This window comes from Brassica oleracea, chromosome C2 (assembly GCF_000695525.1).
Source record: "Brassica oleracea var. oleracea cultivar TO1000 chromosome C2, BOL, whole genome shotgun sequence".
Classification (NCBI taxonomy): Eukaryota; Viridiplantae; Streptophyta; class Magnoliopsida; order Brassicales; family Brassicaceae; genus Brassica; species Brassica oleracea.
This window is the reverse complement of record NC_027749.1, coordinates 38,120,786-38,136,037: the sequence shown is the minus strand read 5'-3', so window position 1 is coordinate 38,136,037 and position 15,252 is coordinate 38,120,786. Positions and strand designations below refer to the sequence as shown.

At 35.6% G+C, this 15,252-nt stretch overlaps 1 pseudogene; it reads right to left on the bottom strand.

Moving 5' to 3' along the window:
• Positions 1–3,703: 3,703 nt before the first annotated feature.
• On the bottom strand, positions 3,704–10,137 carry LOC106327518 (annotated as a pseudogene).
• Between the last annotated feature and the right edge of the window lie 5,115 nt (positions 10,138–15,252).

The window sequence follows — 15,252 nt, the reverse complement described above, 5'->3', positions numbered from 1 at the left end:
TTTTTGGATCAAACAGTTGGCGCTAGAAGGAGGGGCTAAGGAGAACTATCTTGAAATCTATCAAACTTGAGAGAAAAAAAAAAGAAAAAAAGAAAAAAAGAAAAAAAAAACAATGTCGTCTTGTTTCTTCACCAACACACGGGTTTGGTTCGACGGAGAAGAGAGATTGGTAAAAGGTCGAAGCTTTCTTCACCAATCGACAAACTTTGCTTTGGACGACGGAGCCACACAAGAGCCCACCAAAAATTCATCTAGGAGAGGCCGGTCAAAACTCAGATCGGCGGAGTTCCATTCCATGATCGCCGACAACAAGGTCTTCGGCGGCTAGGGACGACGATTGGCAATGACGGTCACTTCTGGGAAACAAACAAGACGATACCCGGATTCAACGGCGACCATGATTCAGCCTCGAGACATTCTCGCGGAATCCTCAAGACTGACACCGAATCTGTTCGCGGCAGTCATCACCTACCCTTGACGCGGAGAGTTCCTGATTACGATTAAAACGAAGCTCCAAGCCCACCCCAAATCGTCATCTGCTGCTGTCGAGGATATCTCCGCAGGAGGACAAATCGATGGCTCAAGTGTGTCTGAACCAAGATCGATGGCTCGGAGTGAGAAGAGAGATGGCGACGACCATGATTAGATCCCGGAGAAGCAAATCTTCTTTGCCCGACGACGAGTTCATCATGACCAGAGGAGTAAAGTTTCGAACTTGAGTTCGTTTCAATCTTCACCTCGCCACACCGATCTCGATCCTGAGTTCTCTGCACGATCTCATCAAACATGAAGAAGCGTGGTCATGACTTGAAGAAGAAGATGAAGAAGCGTGGTCACGTCAGCTCTGGATATGGTTTTAGCGGAGAGCATCGTCACCTCCGATTGGTGGATCAAACAGTTGCTGCTTTCGAACTTTGGTGGAGCTTACAAACGACACCACACCAGCTCGCTATCGGTTTGACAGAGCTTCTCTGCTCAACGACGAGTCCACCACAACCAAAGGCGTCGCGGTGAGGGAGTTGGAGTCAGATGTGGAGTAGTGAAGTTTCAAATAAAGCTCCGGTCTTGTCTTGTGATGTCAAGAATAAAGCGTACGAGTCTCTTCTTGATCCGCACGAGACCCTGGACAGTAGTGAGCTCGATGAACAGAGACGACCCTGAGACGAGAAAAGTTTGATAAGAACAAAACCTGGAGTTAGGATCGTTTCCTTCCACAACATGCGGTTCAGGGTTGCTGCTGAAATTTATAAGCTTTCCTCCCCACGGCTCTTCCACTAGCTCGCAGATGGGAACAAGCCCAAGCTCAGTCACGATCTTTCGAGCAGCTCAAAGGTTTGAGGAAGTCGTCACCGAGAAGCCCGAGCTTGCCATCACAGATACAATTCTGGTCTTGCTCTGGAGGTATGAGACATGGCTTTACCTGCACCTTTATACGTCACCACACTTCCGTAAAGCTCCTGCTTCTACCTCACGTGTCATGACCGTCTGCGTCTCTTCATCAAGTTGGAGGCCTCTCATCCACTTCTTCGTTAAGTGCCGATCAAGAGCTCCCTTCTCGATCCAAGACTTCATGCAATTTTGGCAAAAGCGATGTGATGAGGAAAAATCAAGACTTCGATGCTCTCATCTCCGAACTCTGCTAAGAACGCAAACTTCATAGCATAGAGCTCTTGCTTCTTCAACAAGCAAGCTCTACTAATTGACAAGATAAGTTTTCCTAACAACCTTATCAAATCATTATTATCCTTACGGATTTACAAGCTTTAAGATGTAGTCAAGTTGTAGTTTGCTTCTTTAATAATTTATTATCTAACCACGATAATAAAATATTTAAAAGAAGCGATAATGGTTGTTACAACGTATTGACTTATGTTCAAAGTCACTGTATTTGATTATATCAATGTTCATGACATGTGGTTGCTAACAAGACTTAATTTTCTTGAAGCTTTGTCCATCCCCTCGCACTGGTCTTTGCATGATCTTGTCGCAAACCATCTCGAGATCATAGGCAGAATGCCTTCGGAGGACGGCTCAGCTACGAGCTTCTCGGAAGCGGCACAAGCGGAACAAGCCAGAATTTTCTCGTCACCACAGCCTGACGAACATACAAGCCAACAACTTGCTCGGCACACACGATCTCAACACGAGACTTCGGGTCGGCAATAGTTAGGTAAACATGTATTTTAGGCACAAGTTTAAATTGAACTTGCTTGTTACTAGGCATGAATTTGCAGTTGACTCGCTTATCGTTAGACACGAGTTTGCAAAAACTTGTCTTTGGCTAGGCATGAGTTTACAGAAACTCTCCTTCTACTAGGCACGAGTTCTCAGTAAACTCGCCCTTGTCTCAGCATGAGTTTAGTAAACTCGTCTTTTGCTAAGCACGAGTCTAAAGCAAATTCGCCTTTTATTAGGCACAGGTTTGATATCTTGTGAATTTACATGTTTTTAACTTCTTATTCTTGCATGGTTTGGTCATTTAGAGTATCATCTAGGCACATTTAGGTTGCATATCATTGCATTTGTACGGGGGGCTTACTGTTGGGGGTGGATTTTACATCAACCTCAAGGCCCATTAGACAATAATTAGGCTCATATTGCTAGGAAGCTCTAGGCTTCATCTTTCTATAAATAAGGAGCTCCTCCTTATGGGAAAGGGATCTTCTCCTCTTCAGAGACTAGAGAAAACATATTTTCATAGAGATTTTGTATTCTAAGGTTCACTTTACCTTTGTAATGAACATTTATTCAATGAAATCTCTTGTGCTTTGAAAACGATGACCTCGCTCCTTATACACAATTTCTCCACACCTCTCCAAGAACTAGGAGGAAATGTAAACTCGTTAAATGGAATAATTATCCTCACTTTTGTTAGTTAGTATATAGTATATACAAAAACTTTGTGGTGTTCACTGTCTCCAAATTAAATTCTTTATGATCGGAGTAAACATACATATATGCATAATGTCATTTGTTTTCAGGTCATTATTGGCATAATCAAGTCGACTATAAAGCTGCTGTATCAGAGATTCAGAGTTCTTGCAAAAACAGCGTCCGTTTATTTGCAAAAGACATTAAAAAACAGCGTCCTTTTATCAGAGCCAACTCAAAGCTTTTGGAAAATCAACCTCTGGTCATAACAGGAGCTTCAACGGAACTCCACTTGTCACAACAGAACATTTTGATACGTGCCAAGGTTGAGCTGAACCATGACGTGGAGGGGAGCAACAACTTTAGGCGGGAAAGTTTGTTGAGTCTTGGGCTGTATAGTTTCGACTATATATATGGAGTCTAAGAGTTTGTTAGAGGGTTGGCTTTTGGGAAAGAGTTCTTGGGATCTTGAGGTGTAAACCTTAGGGTTTGGGCTTGCTTGTACTTGTATGAGTAAGAGGTTCGTGTTACATCAATATACAGTGTGTTTCGATAGGTCGTGCTCTATCACATTTCTTCGTACCTAGTAGCACAGTTGGTTACTACGTGGGCAACGACAAGATGAACATAAACAAAGATTTGATTCATTTGTCCACTAGTCAAACCAATGACACTGTTAAAGCCTACTGGAGTCTTGGCCAAATCTTGTTTGATGGTTAAATCCCCAAGAACGTCGAGGATTGGGATATAAAGTTGTCGGAAACCACCGGGCGGTCTAAGAGGAAACATGGGAAGAGGTTTATACGTAGATCAAAAGACTGTAGGCTACAGAGACGCATTTGTTTTCTTCAAAACAGATCCTTGCACTAATAAGTAAATAAGATCCATTTTGCAGAACAAGAGAATGTGTTCAGTAAAGTATATACACCTATTCTATTGTTTTTCCATCCTTCAATCTTCCTTTTCTGCTTTTATCTGCATTTCCAGTGGAGTTTAGAGTCACAAATGCCATTGAAATGTAAAACTTTGTGGTAAAGAAAGATGATTCGTTTAATCAGTTATCTTTGCAGTTTCTGGAATAACCAGATGATGATGATAGTCTTGACTGTGACTGGAAAAACTCCAACGGAGTTCCAGGTCCAAATGAGCGTCGTGTTGCGTTTGGAGATTCTGATAACAGAGGCTCGTAGACCGGGCTTCGATTCTTGGGCTGAGTGATGGGTAATGGAGACACCTCCTTCTCCATGGTCCTTGGTTGCGTTTCTATGTTTCCTATAGTCACTATTGGTCCTCCCGTACGTTCAGCTTGTTGGAGTATATTGATCTTGCTGGGTCTGTATGTATAACGGTAGTACTTCAATGCGAAAATAGGACCCATCCCTGCTCCAATTATGAGCTGCACAAGAGAAGAAAACACGAAAAAGAATATTATTCCTTAATCGATGTTTGTTACAGACAGATGACGAGAGATGGCTCTTCTGATACTCACAAACATTGTTATCCAGTAAGAAGGTTGAGAACAGAGGCGAAACATGATGGTGTACATTCCCGATGATGGTATGGCGCTGAAGAGAAAGTTTATGACATAGAAACCGACCAGATTTCCCCAAATTGAAAGATGTTGCAACACCGTAAAGGAACTGTATCCAACAGCAATACGAAAATAAAGGAAAAGTATTTAAGCATCTGTGTGTGTGTATCATGAACATGCACATATAAAAACGGGATGCATGAGTCCAGATGTGTGTAAAAAAAAAGAGAGTATGTACTTGGTTTCTTGAGCCACAACAAAAGCTTGAAGCCATATACACCCAGAGAGAGCTACCATTCCAAGCTCCTCCATTTCACTTTTCTCATTAGCATATGCGTGAATAGTTATTACAAATACAACAATTGCCTGCAATTACAAAAGTCCAGATTCCAGATTTATACAAGGAAATATGAGCTAAAAGAATAGAAAAAAGTACTTTAACCATTTTCACTCAGTGTGTGGAGTATAAAAAATACATTTATATGTTACTCACGTGAAAAAGGGATCGACCAAACCACCCCGCAAATGTGCTCGGATTAAGAAGCCTGGGAGAAAAACCACAGATATGCATTAGCGTATGAACAGTTAGCTTCACATTAAGTGAAACCCTCAAGGAAATCAAACCACGCGTACCTTCCAGCTTGGCAGTAGAACAAAATTTGAGGGTGTTGCATTACTGACGTTTCACTAAGATCTTTATCAATTACACTAACAAGGACGGGAACACTGGTGTAGAAAACGTTATAAGCCATCAAGCTAACCGAATTGAAAAGACTGGTTCCAGAAACTCCTGAAATAAACGAGAAGCTGGGTAGATTCTATTGTCAGTATTCAGGAATGGTATGGATGCTATGTACTGAAAAGTGAAAACATATCTAAGGAGATCAGTCCTTACAAAATCTGGATGAAGCATATCAACAATGATTTGTAGAAGGAATACTGGGACAAAAATGCTCTTCGGTTATATGAATACCTCCCATGAACAAGAATTAGTCTTTTCAGAAACCTAAATCCTGCACGCAAATATCAGCCCAACAAGAACCAATTAGATCTGCTTTGACAGGCTAAAACAGTTTTATCTGTACAGCAAAATTACTATATAATTATTTTTTTGGGCTTATTGCCTTTTTTAGAAAAGTCTGATCAACTAAGTAACCAATTCAGAAGCAGTCCGAGGAAAAACTGTAAATGCTATGCATCTTCAAGTTGATAGGAAGAAAACAAAGATCTAGCTACTGCTCTTACTTCCAATGCTATAATCTGCAGCTCTTGCTGCCTGCAGCCCTTCTCTTCCGCTAATGCCGACCCCAATATCAGCTTGCTGTATCATTCTTACATCATTCCCACCATCACCAATTGCTAGGGTTCGATAATCGCAGGATTTTAATATTTCAACCAACTGTAAGGTCAGGAAAGAAAAACATTGAAAGGGCCACTTGGTAACAGGATGAATTATACTATCATATAATAATAAGAAACAGTAGCACCTAACGTTGGGAGGGATACCTGAGCTTTTTGTGAAGGTGTAACACGACAACATATGGCTGTTCTAGAAAGTATAGCTAGTTCAACAAAATCCTTGCGATGGTGTTTCACAGCAATTTCTAGAGCCCAGCCATCAATAACGAATGCCACGTCCTGTTCGAGCCCATAAAATTATTCTCTCATACATACAGGTTATAGAAAATTGTTCAAAGACTGCAGAAATTCAAGAGAAGGTAAACCTTAGGTTCAGAAGTTGTATTCCGCATTGTAAGCAAAACCCTCTCCAAACTCCTAGAAACATCTTCTTCAGATTTTCCATCAATCAATAGAAGTTGACCTTTAGGCTCTGATATAAACAAATATGATTATTTATGGTTAAAAGGCATGACAAGTGGCAAACACAAATGACAAAGAGAGGAAATGATCCCAGCTTACCTGGGGAGATAAAATTACATGAAAGAGCAATCTGTATAGCTGTATTCTGCTTATCTCCAGTCAGCATCCAAAAGTTTATCCCTGCTTTTCTAAGTGTCTCAATTGTCTCTGGTACACCATCCTAAAAAAAAACAGGCAAATGTTTATAAGACAATCCTCTCCTACTTATAATGCCACATTATAGTACACTGTGAACCACTATGTCCTCGACATTTACACTTTTACCTGCAAGCGATCTTCTATCGCAGTGACCCCAAGAATATAAAGATCGTGTTCTAACCTTTGACAGACCTCAGCAATTCTCCACTGTGACATGAAAAAAGCATGAATTTGACAGGCAATCAAGTGCATAAAACTTAATTACGCAAAACTGAGCATACTTCATAATTGCTTTAAGCGAACAACCGAAACAAAGAAGAATTGTTTCAATTACCTCCCTATCGACCAGAACACTACTAGCCTCTTTAAACTTCACTAACCACTCTAGATACTCATCTTCTTCCAGTTCACGCCAAGCCAAACACAATGTTCGGAGCCCCAGCTGGGCATAGTGTTCTACAGCTTCAGTAATAGTTCTGGTTTGCTGACCTAATAGCAGTAGGAAAATTGGCCATCAGCTCTGAGCACATTCAGAAGTACAGTGCTTCCTCGTCTCATATTGATAGGAGATACGTCAACTCACCAGCACACGCATAGGGAAGGATTGATTCATCTGCACCTTTTGACAAAAGAATAATTTTCCCATTCTGACAATCTTACACTACCATTGACATCCTTTTCCGATCTGAAGTGAATTCAAGAATTTCCAGTACCTCCTAACGAATCGTCAAACCATTAAACCTGATTTCTGCGTTCAGTAAAGAGGGCAAACAACAAATGAGAATTACTTTTTAGATACATATTCTAAGGAGAGCCAAACCGAAATAAGATCATCGTTACCTAGAAGATTGGCATTTTTGCCGACAAATACCATATTCAACTTTGCCGCAGCAATTACAAGAGCTTCCTCATCCTGAGATTGGGCCTTGTATACAATATCTCCAGCTTTGCTATCAGATGAAAATCCCCAGAAAACATTATGAAATGAAAATTCCTTGGTAATAGAATAAATATGCACAACTGATATACGATCTGTGAAGTTTCTTTCCCATACTTGACTGAGAAAAACAGACATCATGCAAATCTGAAGAACATTCACAAAGAAGTTGAAAATTACCTCCGCACAGGTATAACTGTGTTGCCGATGGCCATAACTGTAAGAAATCGGATGACATCTGTAGAGCCACTGGTGATAGCACTAAGAAGGTGTGCATCTGTTTATAAAGATCAGAATAATTTAGAAACAATACTCATTGACGCAGAGGCTCTAAATGATGTATACAAAATTATTTTTGACACAAATCGGGTACGCATAAAATTGACAACATAATACACCAGGAAAACCTTTTAAAGCATCTCCATTCTCATTCCCATAAAAAATGCTACCAATACAGCATCTTCTAAAAATCATCTTGTTGTCTGTCAGGGTCCCAGTTTTGTCGGTCAAAATGTACTCTACTTGCCCAAGGTCCTCACTTATTGCTGTGCTGCCACACATAAATGCAAACACAAATCGTGAGATTAAGGTGTTCGCAGGGTGAATATCAGGTAGTTTGCCAATATATTGAACTAACTTTGCTGCATAAGATGCTGTACCAGTTTCTTGATCTATCATCTCTACATCCCATTCAATAAATTTTGCATAAAGTCCCTTAACCAGATCTAGTGATACCTGCCACATCACATCAAACCAGATATGATTCAAACCCAGTGTTGTTCCATAAAAGATAAATCATCAAGCCGCGATTCAGAATCCAATATCTCTTTCACATGCCAAGACGTCTCTTACTGCATTATATATGTCACTCGAGAGCTAGAAATGATGTTACCAGATCTCAACATAGTATAGCAAGGAAGTTATAACTACCTTAATGGAGATGGGTATCATGATGGAACATAGAAGCTCAAACCGCAAAGGGATTACAAGCAGCTCATACCAGGGGGCTTCCGCTGGATACTGCACATACCATTGCTGAAACACAACAACCAAGTACGAAGAGCTCAGAACGCCCAATTATACAAAAACAAGTGTTGAAGATCTATTATGCACATGACAATGTATGAGGAATCTAACCTTCCTTGCTTCTGTATCTTTCCAAACATTTCCAGCAACACCAAGAACGAGAACAACGACAATTTGGAAAACGAATATTGCTCCAGTCAATTTATCAATCATTGCATCCATAGCAGTAAGTTTTGGCTCAGCTATACCCCTACTCATACCAAGCTTAGTTTGGTTGCCTATAAAAGATGAAAAATCATTAAAGACTTATAAAATATCAACTGAAATCATACGACTAACCAGAGATAGTAACAATGCATGGTCCTCAACCTTAGAAATTTATTTCAAGAACCAGAATCAAGCCACTTTTATACGAAAACATTACCTGTATAAACAGATGCTCCACATGCCCACTCCGTATTTCTCAAGTAACAGGACTGAAGCAGAGTGTTTTTTATTGTTAACGAACAGACGTCATTGTCAATAAACGGCGGAAATAAGCGCATGTTTGCATCAAATCTTCGAATATCCTTATCTGGTACAGGACATTCAAGCACACCCTGAAAATATAGATAGCTTAACATCAAATCCTTTTATGCGAAACAACATGATTATTTACAAGACATCTTACTTTCATTCTGTGTAACAACTCTAGATCAATTCCCACGCATGCGGAAGGTATGACTCTTGTTTTGAGATCAGTTTCACCGTCTAAAGCAGCAGTCTGCAATGTATGAGTCCACTTTTTACCGCATTTGAAAAGTCTGATAGTAGCACAAATCAGTTACATGCATGAGGGGAAGTGTACCTCAACATAGCAAACACTTTGTGGATCAGAAGGACCAACAAAACTAGATCACAAGGAACTTCATCATTCTCACGCAACCACACAATATTGCCAACCTGTATCTCCTGCGCTTGGATCTACAAGCAAAATACTAATGCAGCTAAGCCAAACTATCACCAAAGAAGAAACAAAAAAAAAAAAAAATCTAGCAAAAGAGATTCATTCATACATGTTTCTTGATCCCATGTTTGACGATCCAAACCTGTTTCTCATTAGCTATCTTATCAGAGAGAAACCTGTGGTAATCATCCCAAGCTTCTTTGGAAGCGGAGACGGCAAATATGAAAATCAACGGACCCCATGTACTAGCAGGGTTTACAGGGGTGATAAGTGACCATAGCTGAAGGCAAGCAATCAACAGAAAATACTGGTTCATCACCTGAATTGCTCCCACAAGTTCTTGGGAAGAAAGTTCCACAATGTATACTTTGTATTAGAGATACGGTTATCACAAGAAACCTCCTTCGAAGCTTCATCATCGTTAATGTATACGAAACGCTTCATTTTTCAAAAGTCTTCTTCTTCTTCTACAGTTTCATCCTCAAGTTTACGCCCTGGAGATCTATCAGAATCGCAAGTTAAATCTGATTGAATTCGATACATCAAGTGATTTTGATTTCTATAGTCGTCATATAAGGAGATTGAGCTAGACGTTACCTTGTGTGGATCACACGGAGGGGTTCTGAGATTCCTCTGTTAATTGTTGAATCAGTCGGATGAGGTAGTGTGATCCGCAGCGACGTTGCGTTCTCCCTAGAATTTTTCCTTTGCCGTTTATGTTTATTTAAGAGACACAAAAAAATATAAAAATAATTTTAAACACACGTTCTGTGAGTTGTTTTTCTTCTTTAAACCGGCACACGTTCTGTTTAGATGAGACGTAGGTTGGAACAAAACTTTACATCGAAATTTTGATGCTCTTGCATCTCGAATATACGTCTTTCTGGACTTGTGACCACAATTTTCACACTCTTAATATTTTTTTTGAAACTGGACTCTTAATATTATCAATACAATTAAAACTCTGGCCGTTTTCTTGACATCCCCTTGGACTTTGTAAATATTTACAGCAGACTGCCACTACATATTAATTATTAAATATTATAAAAATATTATTATGTTCCACGATTTATGGGCTTATATATAGAAAAAATGATTACTAGCATACATGAAGTATTGATCACCACATAGCTAACCATGCAAACTAAGCTAATGTATACGTAGCCACACGAACTATATGTTATGCATGACAACATCCCTCAACTTTATGATGTTATGTAGTTAACATCACGAGTTTAATTTCATTTATCCAAAAACTGATGTGGAATTTAGAGTTCCTTTAAATATTTTGTTTCAACAATTAAAATATGATCGATCCGACTATAATTTAACTAAAATTAGATTTTGACCCACATTTTAAAAGCGTAAGAATATTTTTAACAAAATCTAATTTACATAATCAATATGTTTTAACATTTTTTTGATAAGTAGTGTTTTAACATTTTTATTTTAGTGTACTTTAAAATTATATAATTGTATTGTTTTTATTTATATAATTTGTTTTGTTATGAAATTTTAATAAGTAATGTTTAAAAAAAATTATTTCAGTGTTTTGACATTTTTTTAGTGTCTTTTAAAACTATATAATTCTATTATTTTTATTTAATCTGTTTTTTTTTAATTATTTTAATCTGTTTTGTTATGAACTCTTACTAAAAATTTTGTAATTCGTCTGATTAATTGTGTGATATATAATTATTTGATAATTTTTTAATTATAAAACTTATTTTCTGTAAATTTTCTAACTCTAACATTTTATTTGTTTAAAACTTATTTGATATCAACTTAAACCAAACATAATTTTGCGTATACAATTATAAATTATATACTTCTAAGAATAAAAATAATCAAAGAAAAAGAATCTAATATGAAAGGTTTACTAAATTTAATTGAATGAAATTTTTTATTTATGAAAAAATATATAAAATAATTCATTAACTTAATAATTTTATATTAAATAAATAAAATGTTAGAGTCAATAAATTGACATCAAAGAAGTTTTATAGTAAATTGTTTTATCAAATAAGTATATATCACACAATTAATCAAATGAATTGCAAAAAATTTATTAAAAATTCATACCAAAACAGATTAAAAGAATTAAAAATATCTTATATAACTTTTATATTTTATATAAATAAAAATAATATAATTATATTGTTTTCAAATACACTAAAATAAAAATGTTAAAACACTACTTATCAAAATTTATAAAAAATATTGATTTTGTAAATTAGATTTTGTTAGAAATATTTTAACGCTTTTAAAATACGGATCAAAATCTAATTTAGGCAAATTACCGTCAGATACGTCACATTTTAATTGATGTAACGAGAGATGTAAACGGTCTCTGACATACACATCTTTTTTTGATATGAAATTAAACTCGTGATGTCAACTACATAACATCATAAAGTTGAGGGATGTTGTCATGCATAATATATACTCCGTGTAGCTAAGTATATATTTGTTTAGTTTGTATGGTTAGTCATGTGATGACCAATACTTCATGTAGTCAGCAATCATTTTTCCTTATATATAAAAACTTATTTTGTCTCACTTCAATTTATTGTCAATCGGTTATCTAAAATCTATCAACACAATAACAGTTCAAAAATTTCTAAGCATCTTCTCTCAGACATCTCTCAGACACTGACGCAACATACGTCATTAATTAGTTGGCTTAATATCTTGCATTGTTCCGGCCAATATATCTTCGCACAATAACAACCAAGTTAATATTCTCAAAGTATATTCTCAAAACACAATCCCAACATATTGGCGGAATCCAAAGATAATATATTTCGAATTTATAACAAACCCTAATTCCCAAGTCATTCTATATTTCATTCCTTTACCTAATACTCGACATAAGCAACCTTGCACCGCGGTAAAAAAAAACAGACCTTAAGAAAATGAAGGCTACACCAAAGCTATCTCACATGTCCGATATCAGGCTGTACAAACCTGAATGGTGCGTCCAAGTCAAGGTTCTTCATACCTGGAAACAACACATTGAATCCGGTGAAACCATGGAAATCATTTTTGCTGACAAGAAGGTAAACGATTTTGATCTTCTTTGTCTCTATAATATACAATATTTCCAGATTGTTAACAAATTATTATTAAACATTTTTTACTTATAAAACCCTGTTTTCATTATTTTAGGGAAACAAAATTCAAGCATCTTGCAAAAAAAAGTACTTGCTTAGTTTGGGTGCGGAATGCCTTGTGGGTGAATGGAAAAACCTAGAAAATTTTGTGATAACTCAAGCAGCAGGTGGATACCGACCTACCAATTTATAAGCTGTCGTTCATGAAGTTCACCTCAATTGATCCATATGAATACAATAATAACGATATGTTTCTGGATTTAGTGAAGTTTGAAACTATATTGAGTGGACAGCTAGACAACAATCTCTTGATTGGTATGTTTTTAAACGTTTTGTATTGTAGTTTGTTTAGTTATTGTTTATTAATATATTGTTTGTTTTGGTTTTATCTAGATGTTGTGGGGCAAGCCATAGATATTGGAGCAAAGTTAACTCTCCAATGTAGTAATGGAAAAGAATAAAAAAGATTGAATTCACTCTCAGAGACATAAAGTAAGTTATAACAAAGAAAGTGGTCACATTTTATAGTTAATGAATCGCAATGTTTTTTTACTTAACTATTTTCTGTTTATTTGTAGTGATGAACGCATATCATTTTGTCATTGGGGGAACTTTGCTGATACTTTGGAATCATATCTAGAAGAGGAACAGTTGGGAGTGGTTGTATGTTTGATCTGATTTGCAAAAGTTGGATCATTTAGAAGTATAGATTTATAATTTCTTTAGGTAAACTCCAAATTTCAAATGCTTTTAATCTCTCAATTATTGATCAATCCACCAATAGAGGAGAGTGCTGCATTGAAAGAAATGTGAGTTATTTTGACTCTTGAAAGTTTATACGTAGCTCTTTTAGAGTTTACGACTCAGTTTTTATAATAATATTTTTAAATAAACTAACAAAAAGGCGGTGAGTACCGATTGTCCTGCATCTCAAAACTACATTTGCTGTCATGCATCCCAAAAGTTCATATTTAAGCTGGGTAAGAGCAAAAAAAAAAACTGATGATATTAGAACTCTTAAATAAAATAAAAAAAACTTACTGATTGTCAAGAGGATTCATGTTTGAAAGATCTCTTTCTGGAAAGATTTGATCATTTATCTTCTCAATCCATCCTTAACCGACTGTTTTCCTTTCTACGAACTGAAAGAAGGATAGTTTTCTTTAGTTTTTCCAGAATCGTCGATTTGGACGAAGAGAGCTGCTATCTTTCGTTTGTTTTTTTTACTTACTAAAGACATTACTTTCTGTCTGTTTTTTTTCTTCTGGATAACCTTGATTATTCAGACCACAATTTTTTTTTTTAATTTGTAAACATTGGATATATTCGGGCACAAAACTACAAGCCTAAAATATGTTTGAAGCTCATTTAATGTTTTACAAATGAAATTAAAAAATGGTCTAAAAGTCTTAACTTATATGAATTATAAGCCCAATATAAATTAATGAGGTGGACTTTTCTTTTTGAATCTATTTATAAAAAGTTTGTAATCTATACTATTAAAAGGGAATGAGTCTTAAAAAATCTACCTATGAAAAGTTTTTGGACCATTTCATTAGATTTAACTATTTTTTTGGTCTCACCTTATATTTCTCTAACTATACAATAATCAATTATCTTATATTTCTCTAACTATAAAATAATTAATGCTCTTATTTATTACTCAACTTACTATGATACACCAAAGATTTATACATAACTACATTATACTAAAATATCATCTTACCAAAACGTGTCTCATGAATCCATAACTAAAACGTGACTGATAAATTTAAATACCAAAACTATATTGTTCTTTGGTGCCATCAACTTTGCAACATTTCACACTATCATTTTTTGTACCACTCTATCATTTGTTCGTTGATCGAAATGTGTTTTTTAAAATGAATATGTTGACTTTTCTGAAAATTTATCTACAAAGCTTATACATCATAGCTTCTCCTTGACTAACACTTCTTATAATTTTGAGTTGATTTTAAAAGAAGTTATTTTGCATACTTTATTTTAACAATATATTCCAAATATATTGTTAGAGGTAATTTTGCCTACTTTAGTTTAACAATATATTATAAATATATTGTTAGGATATTTTTGATAAGAATATATTATAGATGTTATTTTGAAAATTTATATTATTAAAATAAAACCTTTTTAAAAATCTATTACAAAAAGGTTGTTGCATCTATATATAACTCTTTTTTTATCCTACCATTAACTACTATAACTATAAATACTTTAAATATTTTAAATAAATCCTATTATTATTTCTCATTCCGTGTAATACATTTCTCTAATTATTTTTCTTCTTATCATCCAATGACCAATGTTATTGTTGTTTATTCAATAACGTTATATACATCATATACTATGCTCAAAGATGGATGTATAATATCTAGATATCAATTATTAAAATGAAAGCATATATCATACAACATATTATACCATGTCATCTAACATTATAGAATCGAGTAGGATGTGGACTTGAACCAAGACCGCGGGTCCAATAAATACCCAACATGTACTTTTCTATGGATCTGAACTAAACCTGTGTTTTTTGGTCGGTTTTTGGATCCAGATAAATGTCCAGACTTAAGAGATAGTTGCGTAAAAAATGTACATACAAAATCTTAAATAATCTAAATCATAAATTACATAATTTAAAACAAATTCTCTACTTTGGTACAATACAATTTTGTAACAATACTCTCAAAATATCAATTCATATCAAACTCTGATTATAATCTACAAAAACTCTTAAAATCTGGTCTACTTTATTAAAACAGAAGTACACATATAAAATAACTCTTAG